At 39.7% G+C, this 22,149-nt stretch overlaps 1 protein-coding gene across 1 annotated transcript in view; it reads left to right on the forward strand.

Annotated features, from left to right (window-relative positions):
- LOC129861435 (uncharacterized protein KIAA1755-like) overlaps positions 1-22,149 on the forward strand; it is a 127,393-nt gene that overhangs the window by 82,189 nt on the left and 23,055 nt on the right. The window lies entirely within an intron of this gene.

A 22,149-nucleotide genomic window follows, 5' to 3' on the forward strand; every position in this document is an offset into this window, starting at 1 on the left:
TTGTGCTACAGTGAATTATAAGTGAAATAATGTCTGTAAACAATTGTTGGAAAAATGACTTGTGTCATGCGCAAAGTAGATGTCCTAACCGACTTGCCAAAACTATAGTTTGTTAACAAGAAATTTGTTGAGTGGTTGAAAAATGAGTTTTAATGACTCCAACGTAAGTGTTTGTAAACTTCCAACTTCAACTGTACATACATGTGTGCACAGCTGACCACATCCTGTACATACAGAACTCAGCACATATTGAGTGTTTAAAATGGCCTTTTAATATCAAGTTCACTTTCAATGATGTCCTGAAAAGCCATTTTTAATTAATTGTGTTTGATTGAGTTGTGTTGTGATTAGTGTAGTGTGTGTTTTCTGTGAAAACTTTTGTATCCATATTTCGAGGCCAAACGTTGACGATATGCTGTAAATGTCAGTTGTCATAGGGAGACAGATTTTTCAAATCTTCAAGCTCTGCTGCATGAAGAAAACATTCCTTTTCAGCAAAATATTCTGGAAAATGTCACACAGAAATTAATGCAATACACTGTTGGATGATTGGTAAATATGAATTTATTAATTGGATAGTTGTGAATTCTAACTCAGTAAAAGGACATATGGTGAGTTTGCTATTGCCAGAAACGTCATCATACTGTTCTCCCGCTTAAAATACATTTTGGATGAATAATTTCACAAATGGACATATTATGCTCTCATTTTATGTTTTTATCGTTTTCAATCAATCTACAGACACGGTATGGAGAATTGAACCACATGGCTACATGCTGGCCTCAATATTGGCTGTTGCCTCTACACAGCAAATCATAGTTCTGTCAGCTCTCTACTATCTTTCTTCTCTTGGTCATTCTCTAGAATTGGAGGATGAAGAAGAATGCTGTATGTGTGTCTGTCTCAGGCCAGAGGGGAGAGTTTCACAACACAGTCATGAGTTGAATCACAGGATAAATGTCACAAAGCCAAGGATTCAATCATTTTCCATTTTTAGACTGTAGTCATAGAAAGTCAAGGTGAGGAAAATCTGTGGCATCCATAACAGGTTTACAAAAGTTTTGCAGGATCAGTGACTATGTAACACAACTGTCATAAAAGCATTCAAGACCTGCGATAATGTCCCTCAGTTTGGCCGACACACCTGTTAGGCCGAGGGATGTTTATACTAATTATCTGAATGCATGAGTGGAGAAACTCAGTATGGTTGGTCATGCATATTGTACAGCTGTGTTATGACAGAAAAAGAACACTCAGTTCCAATTACGACATACACTGAGTGTACAAAATATTAGGAACACCTTCCAAATATTGAGTTGCTCCCTCTTTTGCCGTCAGAACAGCCTCAATTCGTTGGGGCATGGACTCTACAAGAGGTCGAAAGCGTTCCACAGGGATTCTGGCCCATGTTGACACCAATGCTTGCAACAGTTGTGTCAAGTTGGATGTCCTTTGGGTGGTGGACCATTCTTGATACACAGGGGAAACTGTTTTGCAGTTCTTGACACTCAAATCAGTGCCCCTGGCACCTACTACCATAACCCGTTCAAAGGCGCTTCAATCTTTTGTCTTGCCCCTCTTAATTGCACACACACACACACACACACACACACACACACACACACACACACACACACACACACACACACACACACACACACACACACACACACACACACACACACACACACACACACACACACACACACACACACAATCCATGTCTCAATTGTCTCAAGACTTAACAATCTTCATTTAACCTGTCTTCTCCCCTTCATCTACACTAATTGAATTGGATTCAACAAGTGACATCAATAAGGGATCACAGCTTTCACCTGGATTCACCTGGTCAGTCTATGTCATGGAAAGAGCAGATGTTCTTAATGTTTTGTACACTGTGTACACTAAATGCAGGTGCAGTAAGGAAACTGCATTGTCATCTCTTAAAACAGCTCATTCCACTTTTTATTGGGTAACTAAAGTAACCACCAATTGCAGCATAGTTTGTGTATTTCATTCAATTTAGACCAGACATACAACCTTATATTGCCATCTGCTGTTTTTATATAGGACTGCAACACACAGTTTGAGAAACAGTTATATTTGGGACAATTTGAGGGACATTGGGATAAATAAATTGCAGTATTATATTGTATCTAAGTGAGGGGTTTGCAGCAGGTATAATTTTTAATCTATAAGACCAGATCATATTACCTGTATTTTAGGGCAATGTAGATATTTTAATTTAGAGGAATAATTTAACTGGCACATCCAATAATTTAAAGGTTACTGAAAAAATGGAAAGGGTCTGCATGACCTCTACTAAACACTATGTACTGATTCAGGGATGTGTGAAGGACCACAAAGATGTCTGGCAAGAACAGAATCAAAGATTACAGGGAAAATGTTTTTTTATTGTTGCCACACAGCAACGCACTTTCCATTTTGTGTGCGTATACAACTGTGGTTTCTAGGAGGAGAGACAAAAATGGAAATATAATTTATACACATGGAAGACTATACAAGGCAACTAGGGCCATATATACTTTCACACTACTGTGTCACAGAAGTTAAGCTAAATACAGTGAATAATCTTCTCAATGGCATACTATAAAGCTAAACATGCATAAAGCTAAACATGCATAAAGCCAAACATGCATAATATTGCAGTGCCTGAATCACATGTCAAAGAACATGGATGGCTAAATAGTAATCAGGCCTAGGTATACAGTCCCAGTCAAAAGTTTGGACACACCTCTACATTGTAGAATAGTAATGAAGACCTCAAAACTATGAAATAACACATATGGAATCATGTAGTAAGCAAAAAAGTGTTAAACAAATCAAAATATTTTTGATATTTGAGATTCTTCAAAGTTACTACCCTTTGCCTTGATGACAGCTTTGCACACTCTTGGCATTCTCTCAACCAGCTTCATGAGGTAGTCACCTGGAATGCATTTCAATTAACAGGTGTGCCTTGTTAGAAGTTAATTTGTGGAATTTCTTTCCTTCTTAATGCGTTTGAGCCAATCAGTTGTACTGTGACAAGGTAGGGGTGGTATACAGAAAATAGCCCTATTTGGTAAAAGAACAAGTCGATATTACTGCAAGAACAGCCCAAATAAGCAAAGAGAAACAACAGTTCATCATTACTTTAAGACATGAAGGTCAGTCAATGCGGAAAATTTCAAGAACTTTGAAAGTTTCTTCAAGTGCTGTTGCAAAAACCAGCAAGCGTTATGATGAAACTGGTTCTCATGAGGACCACCACAGGAAAGGAAGACCCAAAGTTACACTATAGGTCAAAAGACATGTAAAAGTTTTAGAACACCTACTCATTCAAGGGTTTTTCTTTATTTTTGCTATTTTCTACATTGTAGAATAATAGTGAAGACATCAAAACTATGAAATAACACATATGGAATCATGTAGTAACCAAAAAAGTGTTAAACAACGATTCCTCAAATAGCCACCCTTTGCTTCAATGACAGCTTTGCACACTCTTGGCATTCTCTCAACCAGCTTCACCTGGAATGCTTTTCCAACAGTCTTGAAGGAGTTCCCACATATGCTGAGCACTTGTTGGCTGCTTTTCCTTCACTCTGCGGTCCGACTCATCCCAAACCATCTCAGTTTGGTTGAGGTCAGGGGATTGTGGAGGCCAGGTCATCTGATGCAGCTCTCCATCACTCTACTTCTTGGTCAAATAGCCCTTACACAGCCTGGAGGTGTGTTGGGTCATTGTCCTGTTGAAAACAAATGATAGTTCCACAATCACCCAACCTCAACCCAACTGAGATGATTTGGGATGAGTTGGACCGCAGAGTAAAGGAAAAGCTGCCAAAAAGTGCTCAGCATATGTGGGAACTCCTTCAAGACTGTCGGAAAAACATTCCAGGTGAAGCTGGTTGAGAGAATGCCAAAAGTGTGCAAAGCTGTATCAAGGCAAAGGGGGGCTAGTTTGAAAAATCTCAAATCTACATTTTGATTTGTTTAACACTTTTTTGTGTTTTGATGTCTTCACTATTATTCTACAATGTAGAAAATAGTACAAATAAAGAAAAACCCTTGAATGAGCAGGTGTGTTCAAACTTTTGACTAGTACTGCAGGTAAAAAGGGTTTGCATGCAAAAGTGATTGCTTTTGATAAAAACACTTTATCTGCCTTCCCAATGAAAACTAGTTAGTAAATTCAAACCTTTATTTTATGGAAAAGAGACGTTGTATGTTTCTGGACGATCAACCATGTTGCCCTGTTGACCACATGACCGAGCGGCGCAGATTACTGTTTGATTTGAGAAGGGTGCTCTTCCCTCCCCGCTTTCGCCCTATGATGTGACGGGCCATTGGCCGATTCAACCCGGGCCAGCGTAATAGATCTCCCTCAGTTACTGTATGTTGATGACTAACCTATGTTATGAGAAAATTTGATCTCTTGTTCCCACGAGAAAGGCTTGACTGATATAAACAGTGTTGGAATGTGAAACATCATCATACTGTACATGAGGGGAAACTATGCTGCATGTAACTAAAACAATACACAAAGGCAATAGAAATTTTGTAATCAACAAATCATGTTTGCTTAAGCTTTGGATATGCTGATCTACAGATACAAATGCCATTTTTGGGATCCTTCAAGGATCTGAGATAATCTGTCATTGTCCTCAATCATATCCTATGATTTGTATAAGATGATAACATATTTTACAACATCGTAGACCAATACCAACTGAACCAATAAAGCCAGGCTAAAGAAGGGAGAGCTTCAAGAGAAGAGAGATAATGTATAGTTAATTAGGAATACTAACCAATCCATGTTTGGCAGTGCATTGTTTATTTAGGGGAGAGACAGAACAGAATGCCCTTGTTTGGAATGGAGTGACCTAGGTTCAGAAACAGAATCTTTTTGAAGAAAAAACTGCAACATTCTGAACCACTGAATTCCCACACTCATATCCTGTTCCATTAATAACTTAAACTCACTCATGCTATGCACGTTGCCATGACTATAAGCATTTTCAGTTATATTTGAAAAGCTGTAAATTCAGCAGAAGGACACAAGTCACATTCAACAGCTGTATGTTTCAACAGATCAGCTCTAGTACGATGATGATCTCACAAAACCGTTCCATGCACCTCGAAAAAGACGTTGGAGACACCATGGCACCAGACGGGTGGGCACCAATCGTGACCTGAACAACAGGGCCTGTCAGCCAGTCATAATTGAAGAGCCTCGATGACCTTTCACACTTGCTGCTGTGACTGCAAGCATTCCCGCGGCCCAGATGGAGACACACAGGGCTGCGTCGGGTCTGTAGCCTACTGAGCAGCAGCAGAGATTTGTCTACCTGTCGATTAGGTTGCAGCAAGGATATCTTCCAAATCAAGCCTCTGGGATTGGTTATTAGTCTGTCGACCGCTCATGGAACTTGATGAATATGAAATGAAGAGCGACATAGACACGTTAAGGGCGGGTAAGTGTTTCACTCTGACATGTTGCTCACACAATTTCCTTCAGAATTGATCATGCACTCTTTCAAAACGTTAGTCAGATCAATAAAATCATATATCAGTGTAGGGTTTATAAATACTTTACTAATGTGCTATTATCGGCCTAAATTACTCAAACCTATTGCAGGCTACTGGTCCAGAAAAGGTTTTGTATGTGGTTGTATTTTGGCAAAGTTTTTGTGAGAATGAAGATCAGTTGCAAGCAGGAGCTGTAGGATATAGCCTACTCAGGACAGAGTCTGCTGCTCATACTTCGATGTTTACTGTTTGAGATTCGCACAGCGGCAAATTAAGGCATGTTTGCTTGTCACGTAAAGGAGTTACATTGAACACAAGGAGCCTTATTTAATTTTCTCAGGTTTAAAATTGACTCTTGTACAATCTGTCTACTCTACAAATCCCATGTCTCCTTTGTAAAAGGGTACAGAAATGGCCATCTATTCGTTTTCTAGACACATTCAGCGTCACATCCATGTCTCAAGACTAAAGCATATTAATGATCATCACCTTTACATTGGCCTATAGAATAGGCTATGGTACATAGAATATTATGTTAGTCCATCCCATGTGTCTTGGTCAGGTGTGATTTTAACTGGGAGAAATATGACTGTCACTGATGATGAAATGTTGAATAAATCATGATGACCATTGCCCACACACTTTTCATTATGCATTGTAAAAAAGTCCAGATGTTGCAACTAACTATTATTAAGTAACTGGTTCCACTGCTTTTTTTTGTTTACTCAACTGTTTGGTCAAAGTGTAACCTTAATTAAATATTTTTCGTTGGCCCAAACTCAGCTCCAACATGAGAACATGTAGGAAAAGATGCAGTCAATAAAAAATTATGTGTTTGCTCAATTTGTTTCACATGTTCATTCAACTACAAATGATTATTTTACACACAAAAAAGGCGTTAGAACTAGTTACCTAGTGCTTTTAACATACAATGTTTTCAATTAACATATTTCACAAACATGATCACGTTGTGCATGCATACAGTAATTAGTATTCAACATGTCCTCACCTGAGATTTGACCTCACAACCGCTTGGTTCACAGCATTCAGATCTTCCTGCTATGCCACTATTGCTACACTGTGTACTTCAAAGTAAATCTCAGCTCTGTTAGAAGTGCACTCAAGAAAAACAATTTTATTGATCATAGTGATTAAGGAGTAACATTAAAACAGAGTAATATGCCCCACCAACATAAGACAACTATACAGAACCCCCCCAAATTACTGAAATAAGTCAATGGAATCAAAGATGAGAGAATAGTCAGATGAACTGATAATTGATACAGACATGTTGGCATAGCAGGAAGTTTGGAATGCCGTTAATAAAGAGGTTGAGAGTTCAAATTTCAGGTGAGGACATGTTTAATAATGATTACTGTATAAACGAACAAACACATTTTGATTATGTATGTCAGCGTGTGTCAAATATGTAAGTTGAGAACATGTTAAAAGCGCTGTGTATATAACTAGTTCCACACCCTTTTTTTTAGTTAAGATGCCAAAAATAATAATTTCTAGTTGACTGAACATATGAGACAATTTGAGCAAACACATAATTTTAAGTTGACAGAATTTTTGCCTACGTTTTCTCATGTTGGAGCTGAGCTTGGGCCAACTCAAAACGTCCCTGGCTAAGGAAACAGTGCTGAGCAATTCCACAAAACTCCCACATCATCCCACCCTCTGAGCTTACAGTAAATATGTTTTCCCTTTCTGATATCAAGCCAACTTGGCTGGATCAGTTGAAGAAGTTACATGCTAACTTTGAATGCTTCGATTCCATCTCTGGGAAACTACACGATAATGGAATTGTGCTCAGGCTCAGATTTTTCACTTAAAATGTATGACAAACAAAAAATATTCATTTCAAACTTTAACAAACCATCCAACTCTATGCACAAGGACTACTTTTAACAATTTACACCGAAAATGTAACAAAAACATTTACTGGAAGAACTGTGCAGATGCAAAGTTTGGTTATAGAATGTCTGTAAAATCTCCCTCAGTTTTTGTATGTGTCCACATTTTCCAAAAACATAGTTAAATATCTGCTCCCAATGAAGATTCAACAATGTCTCCAGAAACAATGGGGTGTCAGCTATTGATCTTTTGGTTATTGAACTACAGTAAGTGAAGTGGATTTACACCCGGTGTCACGTTCCTGACCGGTTTTCTGTTATTTTGTATGTGTTTGACGGTCAGGGCGTGAGTTTGGGTGGATAGTCTATGTTATGTGTTTCTATGTTTGTTAAAGAGTGACCTGATATGGTTCTCAATTAGAGGCAGGTGTTTTTCATTTCCTCTGATTGAGAGCCATATTAAGGTAGGTGTTTTCACATTGATTGTTGTGGGTGGTTGTCTCCTGTGTCTGTGTTTGTTGCGCCATATGGGACTGTTTCAGTTTGTTTGTCAGTTCGTTCTTTTGTGTAGTCATTTTTCCTGTTCGTGAGTTCTTCGTTTTATGTAAGTTCGCATGTCCAGGTCTGTCTACTCCGTTTTGTTATTTTGTTAGTTATTCAAGTTAGTTCGTTTTTTGTCTTGTTAAATAAATTCATTATGTCCTATTCCAACGCTGCATTTTGGTCAAATCCTTGCTCCTCCTCTTCGGATGAAGAGGAGGAGGAAATCCGTTACACCCGGTAACGGAATTGTAGTAACGGAAATTCATCATGGGTCCCTGATCTGTACTACACAGAAACCCTGATCTGTACTACACAGAAATGCCTAATTATGCATATGAATGTCATTCTCTTCATGGTGATGTATCCTAAATAGGTACACAAAGGTATAAATATGCAATATCCTTCTTTGCATATTTGGGTATGGCTATTATTTTAATGAGCTCTGCCCCCAAACAAGACCAAATTTGGTTGGTCCACACCGGACTAAATCTGAACCAATCATAGACATCTATGTTTCACATGTTTGAACATCAAAGTACAGAAAACTAGAGCACAGAAGAGTACAGCATAGTACAGCACTTAACAGTAAAGTGGAGTAGAGTTTAGTACATTAGAGTTCAGTAAAGTAGAGTATAGTTCAGTACTGTAGAGTTCAGTGCAGTACAGTACATTACAATACATTATAGTGTACTCAACTCTAGTGTGCTCTACTGTGTACTGTACTCTACTTTACAGTACTGTACTGTACTGAACTATACTTTTCTTTACTGTACTGAACTCTACTGTACTGTACTATACACTACTTTTCTTTACTGTACTGTGCTGTTGTAACGCTCGTCTGATGAAGAAGGAGTGGACCAAAGCACAGCGTGGTACGTGTTCATGATATTTATTTAAATCTGAACACTAGAACAAAAATGACAAAGTGAAAACGAACAGTTCTGTAAGGTAACTGAAACTATACAGAAAACAACTACCCACAAACACAGGTGGGAAAAAGGCTACCTAAGTATGATTCTCAATCAGAGACAACGATACTGCCTCTGATTGAGAATCACACCCGGCCAAACACAAAGAAATAGAAAACATAGAAATAAAGAAACTAGAATGCCCACCCTAGTCACACCCTGGCCTAACCAAAATAGAGAATAAAAGCCTCTCTATGGCCAGGGCGTGACAGCTGTCCAAATTTGTGAACCCAACTATGGTTTGTGACTACTATGATTTCCCAGTGTAGTCAATTCAATTGCATAAATTCCATTACTGATTTTTCAGAAATTCTGTTAGTTTTAATCACATAATAATTCATAAACAAACTTTATATCAGTAAAAACACTATAACTAATTGATAGGTCTACCTATACTTGTTACTTCTGTGAACTTTCATTATCCTCCCTTAAATATCTTAAAGATATGTAGGGTTATTATAACAGAATTTCAAGGCCCAAGGTAATGTTACTTAAACTTACAGAAGGCAAATAATTTCCCAACAACTAAATATGCATTGATATTAGTTGGCAGGAGTCTTTACTTCAGCATTCTTGTGTTTTGATGTATTTCTAATACCTTTTAAGACTTTTCTGATAGATGTTGTTGAAGACCCCTTTTCCATCTGTTTGACCAGAAATCAAAGCCTTTGCTTATTCCACATTTTTTTACAGAAAATGATTGAAAAATCAATATATGCCTTAATATCTACAAAATATAGACTCTTAGCTTTCATTTGACACCCAATTTGACATGCTCCTATGAACTGAACATGTTGGTGCTCAACGTCAACGTCTATTCCACATTGGTTTAACGTAATTTCATTGAAATAACAACCTTGATTCAACCAGTGTGTGCCCAGTAGGGACCCTCTGGCGTTGGTATTTATCACTATACTATTCACACCATTTGTTGGTCACCAGATCATTTTTAATCATTATTTACATAAATAATTTATAATTGAATCTCTTGCTATCCCCCACCAGAATATAGAGTAATGCTAGGTTTTATATTCATCAGAAGCCCAGTAGAGGGAGCTACAATTTCCCTATAATCCATGATAACTAACACCAGAACTTTCCAGGTATGAGACAATTAGTGAGTTGCTTCACAAGCTCAGCTGAAATATGATGATTCAATTCTTCCTTTCCATTTTCTTTCTATATCTTCCTTCCCTCCAGTGTTTCCCAATATCCCACTATACCACTTTCTCTGTTCCTTGCCAGCTGTTGCTGTCTGTATCTCTCCACTAGGACTGCCCCTGTGCAGCAGGTTATAAATAAGGACCCAAGGAGTGCATCCCAGCAGCACCAAGACATTCAGCCGTTGTGTTGTTTAAGCAGCTGCACACTGTCAGTCCAATCGTTCTATTAGAGAAGGAGGAGAACAGCTAGGGGGGAGTTGGGGTGGAAAGGAGGAGGAGTGGAGGAGGTGGAGGGGCCGTAGTGAGTCAGGGAGTAGACTTGTCCCTGGCAGGCTCCAGGGAGAACATGCTGGGAGAGCCAGACTAAGTGTGAGGGGAAGAGAGCACCAGTAGGCTATGGGAGTCTATATTATCCATGAAAAGGGTCATATTAGATTTAGTTTCAGGGTATGAGGTGGGTTGGGGTCAAAGTGATGGCTTATCACCAGCAGATTCTCCAGTTAAAATGAGATTGGTTAGTCTATGGGTGATTAATAGTAGAGAGGGAATCTTTAGAGATACTCTGGAGGACATGTATGAGTCAAAGACAAGGCTCCATGTGAATTAGCCTGAAGAACAGACACTGACGACTCAAGGTTACCCTGAGGTGAATTGTCCTCTAATGCAACTTGGAGTCTTCATCCACCAGTAACCCCTGCTTAGATAAAGAGACGTTATATTAGGCATTTCAGCTGGATGTTGTGAGTGAAAATTGCCTAATGCCTCCCTTTCCCTCAGTACTGACCACATCTAAACTTTCTTGTAACTTACTATCGTTACATTCCTACTCATCAGTTTTGTAATTTATTGTCATCTAGAGTTCTGTTGTGGTCTCTGAGTTTTTTCCCCCCGGCGGTTTACTCTTGATGCCTTAAAAAAAAGAAAGTTCATGCACAGCTATGTGAGAACTTAAAAAAGGGATGCAGCTGCTTTTAAGGCCAGACCGTTTGAAACAAATACAGACAGGAGGGTGATTTACGATGACAAGGTCAGGGTTCAACCTAGGATGTCGGGTCAGAGGCTCACACAGCCTGGTAGATGACTGCTAAAATAGACCTCTCCCATTGAGTCTATTTTTCTCACTCATCGTATCTGTCATAGTGAAGCAAGTGTTAATGTTAAAGTGCTTTGAGTTTCCTTATTAGGCCTCCATTGTAATTATTTAGCCACTGATTGCTTATTCAAGGCATTTTGTCTCCTATATTAACTGCTTTATAGAATGATAATGAGGTGTTAGTTGCTTTAGATAAGTGTTTGGTTCTTACATGCCATTCATTCAATGGATTTTCAAGTCAAAAATAGTGAGGAGGTGCGAGGTCAGTTTGTTTCCATAGGACCAGCATTAACAACACTGCAACTGAAAACAGTCCATTCCACAGCCACTGAAGATACTGTTGCAGAGACCTGCAGACTACTGACAGTGTTCTTTTTGTGGACTGTTGACTCTACTTTTGCGTCACAGTGGAACTGTGGTCACCCGTGGGCTATCAGGTCAATGATACAAGGTCAACAAAGCCTTGGCCAACTAATGCATAAAGCCAGGGACAACTCCCCTGGCCATAACATGCTAACTCTGGTAAGTCCACATGCCAGAGATGTGGCATGACATTTTTCGTGTTGGCCAGGGGCCTAGCAGAGGATGATGTAGGGAGAGAGTTGAACAAGGACAGAGGACCATGCAGCAGTGTACTTTTCATCCTCACTTCCCCAGGGTTATGTGTTACAGTCAGAGCAATGCACTGCCCTCCAGTACGAGCAACTAGGCAAAGAAGGCCAAGGGAAAGTGACTAACATGTGCTTATTACACGCATATTACAGACAACAGGAAAGCCTTATGTAGATAGGACACATTGGCTGGTGACCGTCACAAGGTTGCTAGGTGAAATGCAACCATATGGGAGTATAATCATCACATGCTCATCCTCACTATAGATTAGGATGCTCTCTCTGAGGGTCAATTGACTTCATTGCCCCTTGGCCAGTCTGTGGGTTGTTTGATGGGATAATGGAGAATTACTATATGCTTTGTGCCTGCAAGTACATTTAATAACGGCTCATTTCATTTTTGTGGAAGAATGGTTTACCAGGCCCTGGTAAATACTTACATGTTGTCCACAAGGGAGAAGCTGAATCCTTTATTGAGTTGAAATGCTATCGTATGATAAGACCTGTGGAATGAACCTGCAAACTGGGAAGCATGTACTGCCCTACCAAGCAAAAAGGCAGTAACTGCTCATAGCATGGAACTGAGAAAAATGGCTTTTATTTACCTTGGTTTCACAGTAACTTTATGCTGCTAACATGACCCCCATTTTCTCTAAAACACAATACAATGGAGGCAGGATACTTGTCCACATGTTTAAGCATCTATCTAATGTTGCAAAAATGACATTAACTCATTTTTGAACAAATGAGCAGTTACTGCCTTTTTGCATGGTAGGGCAGTGTAGATATATCCATCTCTTACATATACTGTAACCACATACACACACATATGTCTTGTCCTTTGAATGTAATCTGTGTAGAGGAATGTGCTGGTTGGGGTCCTCTCTCCAATGGTCAGGGTTAGTATGAGCCTTCACTTTCCCCTCCCAGGTTTGCTTACTCAGCCAAAAGGAAAATATATACTTTTCACTTTTTTAAGAACAGTTACTCTCAGTGGCTGTGCGTTAAAAAGGCTTTTCATCACACACAGCTGTCTCTATGAACATCTCCACCCCTCAGACCACAGTTAGGGCAAGGAAATGACCTGATATGTCTCCTTTTCTCTCCTATCTTCTCTCTTCTCTTCTCTCCTTTTCTCTCCTATCTTCTCTCTTCTCCTCCCTAGTGTGGCTTCCTGTCTGGGGTCTTGGTACATATTGCGACTGACTGTGTAACGGATTGGCCTGATAATGCGCCTGGTAGTCTAAACAAGATCTATCCACACAACAAACATTCCAATTTAAGGCAGGGGAAAATGGTCCAGTCAGTGCACACTAAGAAGAGGCTGAGGGAGGGAGCGTCTGTCAGGCTGTAGTTTTAGATGGTTATCTAGTTAATATGTTTCTTCAAATAACTACTGTTTATCTCTCAACATACTGATATTAAGTACAGGATGTATGGGCATAAATTTGAGATATCTGTCTCTGTGTGCTCTGCAAATAGAGATATCTAAGAGCTGGTCCATGGGAGTGTGTTTGCACACAGATCTTTATACTGAGATAGTAGGGTAGCTGGGAGGGCAACAGCGACTGTCCAAGTCCACATACTGTAGATGCCATGTATCATTTTGGTCTTTGTCTGGACCTGCAAGTGCTCGTTACCAGTAAGGATCCCCAGTCCGTTAGCAGTGGATCAATTACAGCAAATTCCTCAGCAGCGTAACTCTTTCACTCTTAAACGTCTCATAGGCTATCAGACATTGTCTTTCATTCTATCTTAGTTATGAAAATAGAATAGTTTCTATTGGTGTCTATCTCTCACAGCTGTTATAGGAAATCCTGTTCAGATATTGTCCATTAGTTCATGTGCCAGGACTGGAGGGAAGCTAAAGTAATGAGGATAATAGTGGTTGATATTGCCACTCCTATTTGCCATGTCTTCAATTTAGCCTACTAGAAAGTGTGTGCTCTCAGGCCGGAAGGGAAGCAAAAGTTATTCCGCTACCTAAGAACAGTTTTTGCTCCAGAGTGGCGCAGTGGTCTAAGGCACTGCATCTCAGTGGTAGAGGTGTCACTACAGACGCTGGTTCGATTCCAGGCTGTATCACAACCGGCCCATGATTGGGAGTCCCATAGGGCAGCACACAATTGGCCCTGCGTCGTTAGGGTTTGGCCGGGGTAGGCCGTCATTGTAAATAAAAATTTGTTCTTAACTGACTTGCCTAGTTAAATAAATGTTAAATAAATCAAATAAAAAAATAATAGTAAAGCCTCCTTTACTAGCTCAAATAGCAGACCAATCAGCCTGTTACCAACCCTTAGTAAACTTTTGGAAAAAATTGTGTTTGACGAGATACAATACTATTTTACAGTAAACAAATTGACAACAGACTTTGTCTGGGAAGGACAATCAACAAGCACAGCACTTACACAAATGACTGATGATTGGCTGAGAGATATTGATGATGAAAAGATTGTGGGGGCAGTTTTTGACGTTATTGATCATAGTCTGCTGCAGGAAAAACGTATGTGTTTTGGCTTTACACCCCCTGCTATGTTGTCGATAAAGAGTTGCCTGTCTAACAGAACACATAGGGTGTTCTTGGAAGCCTCTCCAACATCCAGGTAGAATCAGGAATTCCCCAGGGCAGCTGTTTAGGCCCCTTCATTTTTTCAATCTTTACTAACGACATGCACTTGCTTTGCGTAAAGCCAGTGTGTCTATGTATGCGGATGACTCAACACTAAACATGTCAGCTACTACAATGACTGAAATTACTGCAACACTTAACAAAGAGCTGCAGTTAGTTTCAAAATGAGTGGCAAGGAATAAGTTAGTCTTAAATATTTCAAAAACTAAAAGCATTGTATTTGGGACAAATCATTCACTAAACTCTAAACGTCAACTAAATCTTGTAATGAATAATGTGGAAATTGAGCAAGTTGAAGAGACTAAACTGCATGGAGCAACCCTGGATTGTAAACTGTCATGTTCAAAATATGTTGATACAACAGTAGCTAAAATGGGGAGAAGTCTGTCCTTAGTGAAGCGCTACTCTACACTTTTTAAAACACTGTCAACAAGGCAGGTCCTACAGCCCCTAGTTTTGTCGTACCTGGACTACTGTTCAGTCGTGTGGTCAGGTGCCATAAAGAGGGACTTAGGGAAAATGCAATTGGCTCAGAACAGGGCAGCGCGGCTGGCCCTTAAATGTACGTAGAGAGCTAACATTAAGGATATGCATGTCAATCTGTCAATCATGTCAATCAGATTTTAAAAAACAGATAAAAAAACACCATTATGGAACAGCGGAGAGTGCGAAGAGACACACAAACAGGTATAGACACACGCATACACACACGGGCGCTAGCACACGCACTCTACACACACGTACAATGTAATATTGTTGTATAGTGGTATCATACATTTTGTGTTGTGAATATGTGGTGGTGTGACATAGTTATATGATGTACTGTTTAATCTTTTGTTTTATGTGTAATATAAGTGTCTTAATGTGTTTGGACCCCAGGAAGAGTATTTGCTGCCTTGGCAGAAGATAATGGGGATCCCTAATAAAATACAAATACAAATGTGAGGTCAAGTTATCTGGTCAGAATGGAATTACCGATATTGAAGAAACCACAGCTAGTCCTCCTGAATGAAATTCTCTGTATCTATATCGACCATCTTCACATTCTCTCTGCTCACAGTGCCATAATAACAAGCATATTTAGTTCATTTGCAGGACAAAAGAGGACATGAATGTGGAATGGAAGCCAAAGGAATGGAAAAGTGGGAAAGGTGCATGTGTGAGAGAGAAAGAGGAAGAGAGAAGGGGATGGGGAGCGATAAAGAAAGAGGGAGGGAGAGGTGAGACGGAAGTTGAGAGTAACCCCAAAGAAAAGTAAGAAAGAATCTTGAAGGGATTTCCTTCTGAGAGGGAAATCTTCTCCCTCCCCTCTAACTCCCTCTCTCTCTTTCTCTCTCTCCCTTGCTCTTACATGCTTGCATGAGTTGCTTGTGTCATGCTGCTCCCTCTCAAACGGTGGGCAGACAAACATAACACCAGAAGAGAGAAAGCAGACAGGGAGAGTTATTAGCAGCAGCAGAAGAAAACTCGGGAGATCCAAGATTATTTTTTACATTTTTTATTTATTTAAGTTTTCCTGTTTCTATAAGTATTGTCCTCTTCACTAAGCAATGGGAGACCATGTGGTTACATTGGAGAATACTGTGGTCAGTTTGTCACTTTGTGAGACCCATCTGTCTAAGGATTATCCTCTTGACTGGACTCTGTACATCCCTGCTTAACTGGATAACCAACACACTGTAGGAAACATGGTACTGTAACTGCTGCTCAACATGGCTTAATTTGACTGTATTTCATTCAATTTCATATGTGTGTAGTTTTTGAATTTTCTCTTTTGATAGGATTTTCATCATATTGAAAATCATTTAAAATATATATTTTTTAAATGGACATGCTTCAAATGTCTAAATTGACCCCATAATCTCTGTCATTACAAACACACATGTAGGGCTTCCTGTTTGCACACATAGCTAGCTACACAGCAAAATGCTTTGACTCATGGTGAGGGTTTCAGGTTACTGTGCATTCGCAATTTCCCAGTGATTTCACATAACACTCACTGAATCTGTTGTTGCCCTGCGTCTCCTCTTAGAGTCCAGCACATAGAATTGCACAAAGGATCCCTTTGGGAAAATATAACTGAATTAATGTTTTGCTGTTTCAAGTGCTACTCAGGCTCTGGAGAGGGGATGGCTATATGTTTATATTCTTTATAGCTCAGGGTGAGAGTACATTGGAGAGGTAGACTTAGGAACTGAAGTGACCATCATACTGGTATGTTTCCATTGAATCACAACCTGAAAACAAGAGTTATTTTGTTAGCATAAAAAATGATGTACTGTCTTGCCTGGTTACCTCAGTAAGTTCTTAAACATTGAGGTCACTCATGGAACACCATAAAATTCAGGCTCTCTATGTACTTGTCATCTCTGTGATCATGCGGGGGAGGGAAAACTGCCAGTTTGAATAAAACTATGTTCAGCTGTGACATAATTACAGGTAGGAGGATGAGTAAAAATGATGAAACTGATCCCCCGCTTTTAATTAAATGTTTTTAAGCTCACTACTAATGCAAGACTACTGGTCTGCCACCAACTTCAAGCTATTCTGCTATTCAAGGCATCATAATTAGTATTTTCATGCAATAAATGCTCCATTTGCAGAGCTTGTGAAACAACTAAATATAACGTCTGCTTCTCAATGGCTCAGTGATGGTAGACAGTAGATCCACACAGATTAGGCCTGTGTTTATTTTCTCTCACTGTAATTTGGCATGTTCTCATGGAGGGCGTTAGCACGTTCTGAGGTGGTGAGTCAAGATGTTGAGATATTCTCTCAGAATAGATCTACTGGTATGTAATTGAATGCCTGTCTGTAAATTCTGCTGTGTAATGCAGGATATTTTCCCTCAGCATTTTGTGGGCTTTGTTCAGGTGTTATCAAGGAGAGGTTATCTTTCAATTCTGCCCTCTGATTAATTACACTGGGCATACCAAACATTAGGAATTACCTTCCTAATATTGAGTTGCACCCCAACCTCATTTTATCGTCAGAACAGCCTCAGTCAGGGCATGGACTCTACAAGGTGTCAAAAGCGTTCCACAGAGATGCTGGCCCATGTTGATGCCAATGCTTCCCACAGTTGTGTCAAGTTGTCAGGATGTCCTTTGGGTGGTGGACCATTCTTGATACACACGGGAAACTGTTGAGCGGGAAAAAAGCAGCAGCGTTGCAGTTCTTGATACAAACCGGTGCGCCTGGCACCTAATAGCATACCCTGTTCACAGGAACTGAAATATTTTGTCTTGCCCATTCACCCTCTGAATGGTACGCATACACAATCCATGTCTCAATGGTCACAAGGCTTAAAATCCATCTTTAACCTGTCTCCTCCCCTTCATCTACACTGATTGAAGTGGATTTAACAAGGGCCATCAATAAGGATTTATAGCTTTCACCTGGATTCACCTGGAAAGTCTATGTCATGTAAAGAGCAGGTGTTCTTAATGTTTTGTATACTCACTGTACATAGCTTGCTTATCAGTTTAGTTCCATGATTATGGACACAAGCACAGTTTTTAAAGAGCCAATGTCAAATTTTTTATTTATGGACATTTACCTGAACAGTTTAATTAGCATGTAAATGTGCAGCATTCAGTCTGCTACACTCAGGGCAACCATTTATGGAACCCAAAAGGGACTAAACCTAGACAGATCCTGATTAAGTATCTGTAGTGATACGACAGTGAGACCCTTCTATTAACTGGCCTGTAAATTAAAACAATGTTACAGTGACATTGATTTATTTAGATCACAGATATGACTCTCATTTCTGCAACACCACACCAGTACATTTACAGTAAGTAGTCTAAATCTGGGCACAAAGCCCAAAAACAACAGTTGATTGAGGTTACAAAGGAGGAAACTTGCTGGGTTTATCTTCACAGTTGGCTGTGTTAGTTTGCATTGTTTGCCATCTCTGTAAGATGCTCACTATCACAGGGACTGTATTATGACTAACACTGTGCTTTTCTTAATTATTCACATATTTTATTGAAGGAGTTGCCTTCTATATACCCCTACACTCTTAGAAAAAAGGGTTCCAAAAGGGTTATTCGGCTGTCCTCTTAGGATAACCCTTCCCACTGGGCACAGATTCAATTCAACGTCTATTCCACATTGGTTAAATGTAATTTTATTGAAATGACGTGGAAACAACATTGATTCAACCATTGTGTGCTCAGTGAGTTTTTGGTTCCAGATAGAACCCTTTTTGGTTCCAGGTACAACTCTTTTGGTTTCCATGTAGAACCTTCTGTGGAAAGGGTTTTACATGGAACCCAAAAGGGTTCTTTAAATGGTTGTACACAAATATATCTCTGAACCTCATAGTTATCTATCTAGTTTAAAACGGGTCCAAAGAACCTCAAAAAGAAAAAATACACTACATGACCAAGAGTATGTGGACACCTCATTCCAAAATCATGGGTATTAATATGGAGTTGGTTCCCCTTTGCTGCTATACAATAGTTCAATAGTTACATTAAATACATGTTCAAGTGTTAAGGTAACCCCCCCCCCTTCTGACCCAGTGAGCCATGCATTGAGTACAACTGATTACATTTGCTTTAGGTTCTAGATAGCACCTTTTTTTCTAAGAGTGTACTGTGGCTTGATGTTGAAATCTCATCCTTTGGATGCATGGTAGGGACTAAGGTTCCCAACTGAACAGACTCATAGCATCTTGGTTGGTTACTGACAGACAGCTCACCCCAACTAAACAATACACACTTTTGTCCTAATCTCCATTTTGGGGCATTCCTAAAAAGTCAGTATGTGTTTGTTGTTTAGTGGATGCCAGATCAAAATATAATTAAGGCTAACCAAAGCTGTCACACAGAACTAACACACCTAATAAAATGTCCAATAGAAACATGTGAAAAATGTACCAGATGTAGGATACCAAAGATTCACAGGATTGGATGCTACAACAACCCTCTATTGGTCCAGCTGCAAAAGGATGTCCAGTTTGCCATTCCTTTTAGATATTTGTGATCTCTTAGATTTTACTGTAATAGGCTAGTTTGGTAAACTGTGCCTGCCTGTCCTGGGGCACCACTGAGAATGATGTGTGTTGTTTGGACAGTCATCCTGTGGGTGGCTTACCAGTGTTATCTCCTGATGGCCAACAGAAAGCTGCCCCTCAGACATCACAAAGATAGTCTGGTCTAGGAGAGTCTAAACATTATCTCCACCCAATTTGTTGAATGTTAAAAATAAAAACTGACGTAAACACAGGAAATTGAGCTTTTGCCTATCTGAAGTTAAATTTGTGTCAGAAATTGCTCAGATGCTCTGCCAAATAACATTATCCATGGGCGTATTACAGAGACATTTTGTATACAAGATAATTCATACTGAAATACTTTAGGATACTAAAAGGCATCTTGGCCACTGGCTTAGAAGTAGTTGTTTGGATTGGCTGTTTAGTGAAGAGAAATGTTCAACTCTGAAATATAAGAATGTACTCTACCTCTATCCTATCCTAATGCAATGAACTGCAATCTGAAATGAGCCATTTATTTTAGAGATGGGATTGTATTTATTTAGTGCCCAGTGTTAGACCTACCTCAGCAGAATGACAGCACTCAGCAGTAGACCGTTAGGCAGGCTTGCTGTTTACACCCTCAGGGTGTTCTCTTGTTGCTCAGACATAACAGTAACCATGAATCATGGCAGTGCTAGTCCTGCTAACGCCACTTTCCCACATTGCAGACCCTCGGCTGCTCTTCTCTTTTTTTCATTTCAAACGACGAATAAATGACCTGTCATGCTTTCCTTAGGGCTTGTTATCATGCCTTGATAAGTAACCTGCCCTGCAGTGCTATTTTAAGTGTGGAGATCAACTCATTCAACCATAGTATGACATAACACAGGGGCTTTATTCAGAGGCCCGTAAAGGTGCTGGAAAAATGTTTTCAGGTAAGGTCAGCCCCAGACCTGGTTTTCTATTAACCCAACATCAGGCCCTGCATCTCATACAGTTGAAGTCAGAAGTTTACATGCACCTGAGCCAAATACATTTAAATTCAGTTTTTCACATTTCTTGACATTTAATCGTAGTAAAAATTCCCTGTCAGGTCAGTTAGGATCAATCAATCAATCAAATTTATTTACAAACCCCTTCATACATCAGCTGATTTCACACAGTGCTGTACAAAACCCCAGCCTAAAACCCCCTAACAGCATAACCACTTTTTTTTTTAATGTGAAATGTCAGAATAATAGTAGAAGGAATCATTTATTTCAGCTTTTATTTCTTTCATCACATTCCCAGTGGGTCAGACGTTTACATACACTTAATTAGTATTTGGTAACATTGCCTTTAAATTGTTTAACTTGGGTCAAACATTTCCGGTAGCCTTCCAAAAGCTTCCTACAATAAGTTGGGTGAATTTTGGCCCATCCTCCTGACAGAGCTGGTGCAACTGAGTCAGGTTTGTAGGCCTCCTTGCTCGCACACGCTTTTTCAGTTCTGTCCAAACATTTTTTTATGGGAATGAGGTCAGGGCTTTGTGATGGCCACTCCAATATCTTGACTTTGTTGTCCTTAAGCCATTTTGCCACAACTTTAAAGGTATGCTTGGGGTCATTGTCCATTTGGAAGACCCATTTGCGATCAAGCTTTAACTTCCTGACTGATGTCTTGAGATGTTGCTTCAATATATCCACATAATTTTCCTCCCTCATGGTGCCATCTATTTTGTGAAGTGCACCAGTCCCTCCTGCAGCAAAGCACCCCCACAACATGATGCTGCCACCCCCGTGCTTCACGGTTGGGATGGTGTTCTTCAGCTTGCAAGCCTCCCCCTTTTTCCTCCAAACAAAACGATGGTCATTATGGCCAAACAGTTCTATTTTTGTCTCATTAGACCAGAGGACATTTCTCCAAAAAGTACAATCTAAGTCCCCATGTGCAGTTGCAAACCGTAGTCTGGCTTTTTTATGCTGATTTTGAAGCAGTGGCTTCTTCCTTGCTGAGCGGCCTTTCAGGTTATGTCAATATCGTTTTACTGTGGATATAGACACTTTTGTACCTGTTTCCTCCAGCATTTTCATAAGGTCCTTTCCTGTTGTTCTGGGATTAATTTGCACTTTTCTCACCAAATTACGTTCATCTCTAGGAGACAGAACGCGTCTCCTTCCTGAGCGGTATGACGGCTGTGTGGTCCCATGGTGTTTATACTTGCGTACTATTGTTTGTACAGATGAACGTGGTACCTTCCGACGTTTGGAAATTGCTCCCAAGGATGAACCAGTCTTCAATTTTTTTTCTGAGGTCTTGGCTGATTTCTTTTGATTTTCCCAAGATGTCAAGCAAAGAGGCACTGCGTTTGAAAGTAGGCCTTGAAATACATCCACAGGTACTCGAATTATGTCAATTAGTATATCAGAAGCTTCTAAAGCCGTGATATAATTTTCTGGAATTTTCCAAGCTGTTTAAAGGCACAGTCAACTTATGTAAACTTCTGACCCACTGGAATTGTGATGCAGTGAATTATAAGTTAAATAATATGTCTGTAAACAATTGTTGGAAAAATTACTTGTGACATGCACACAGTAGATGTCTTAACCGACTTGCCAAAACTATAGTTTGTTTTAACAAGAAACTTGTGGAGTGGTTGAAAAAGGAGTTTTAATGACTCCAACCAAAGTGTATGTAAGCTTACGACTTCAACGGTATGAAAATTCAGACTATGAAGAACAAAACACATCTTTCATAGAAACTCCCTTGACCATGTAGCAGGTGT

Source organism: Salvelinus fontinalis, chromosome 8, assembly GCF_029448725.1.
Source record: "Salvelinus fontinalis isolate EN_2023a chromosome 8, ASM2944872v1, whole genome shotgun sequence".
NCBI lineage: Eukaryota > Metazoa > Chordata > Actinopteri > Salmoniformes > Salmonidae > Salvelinus > Salvelinus fontinalis.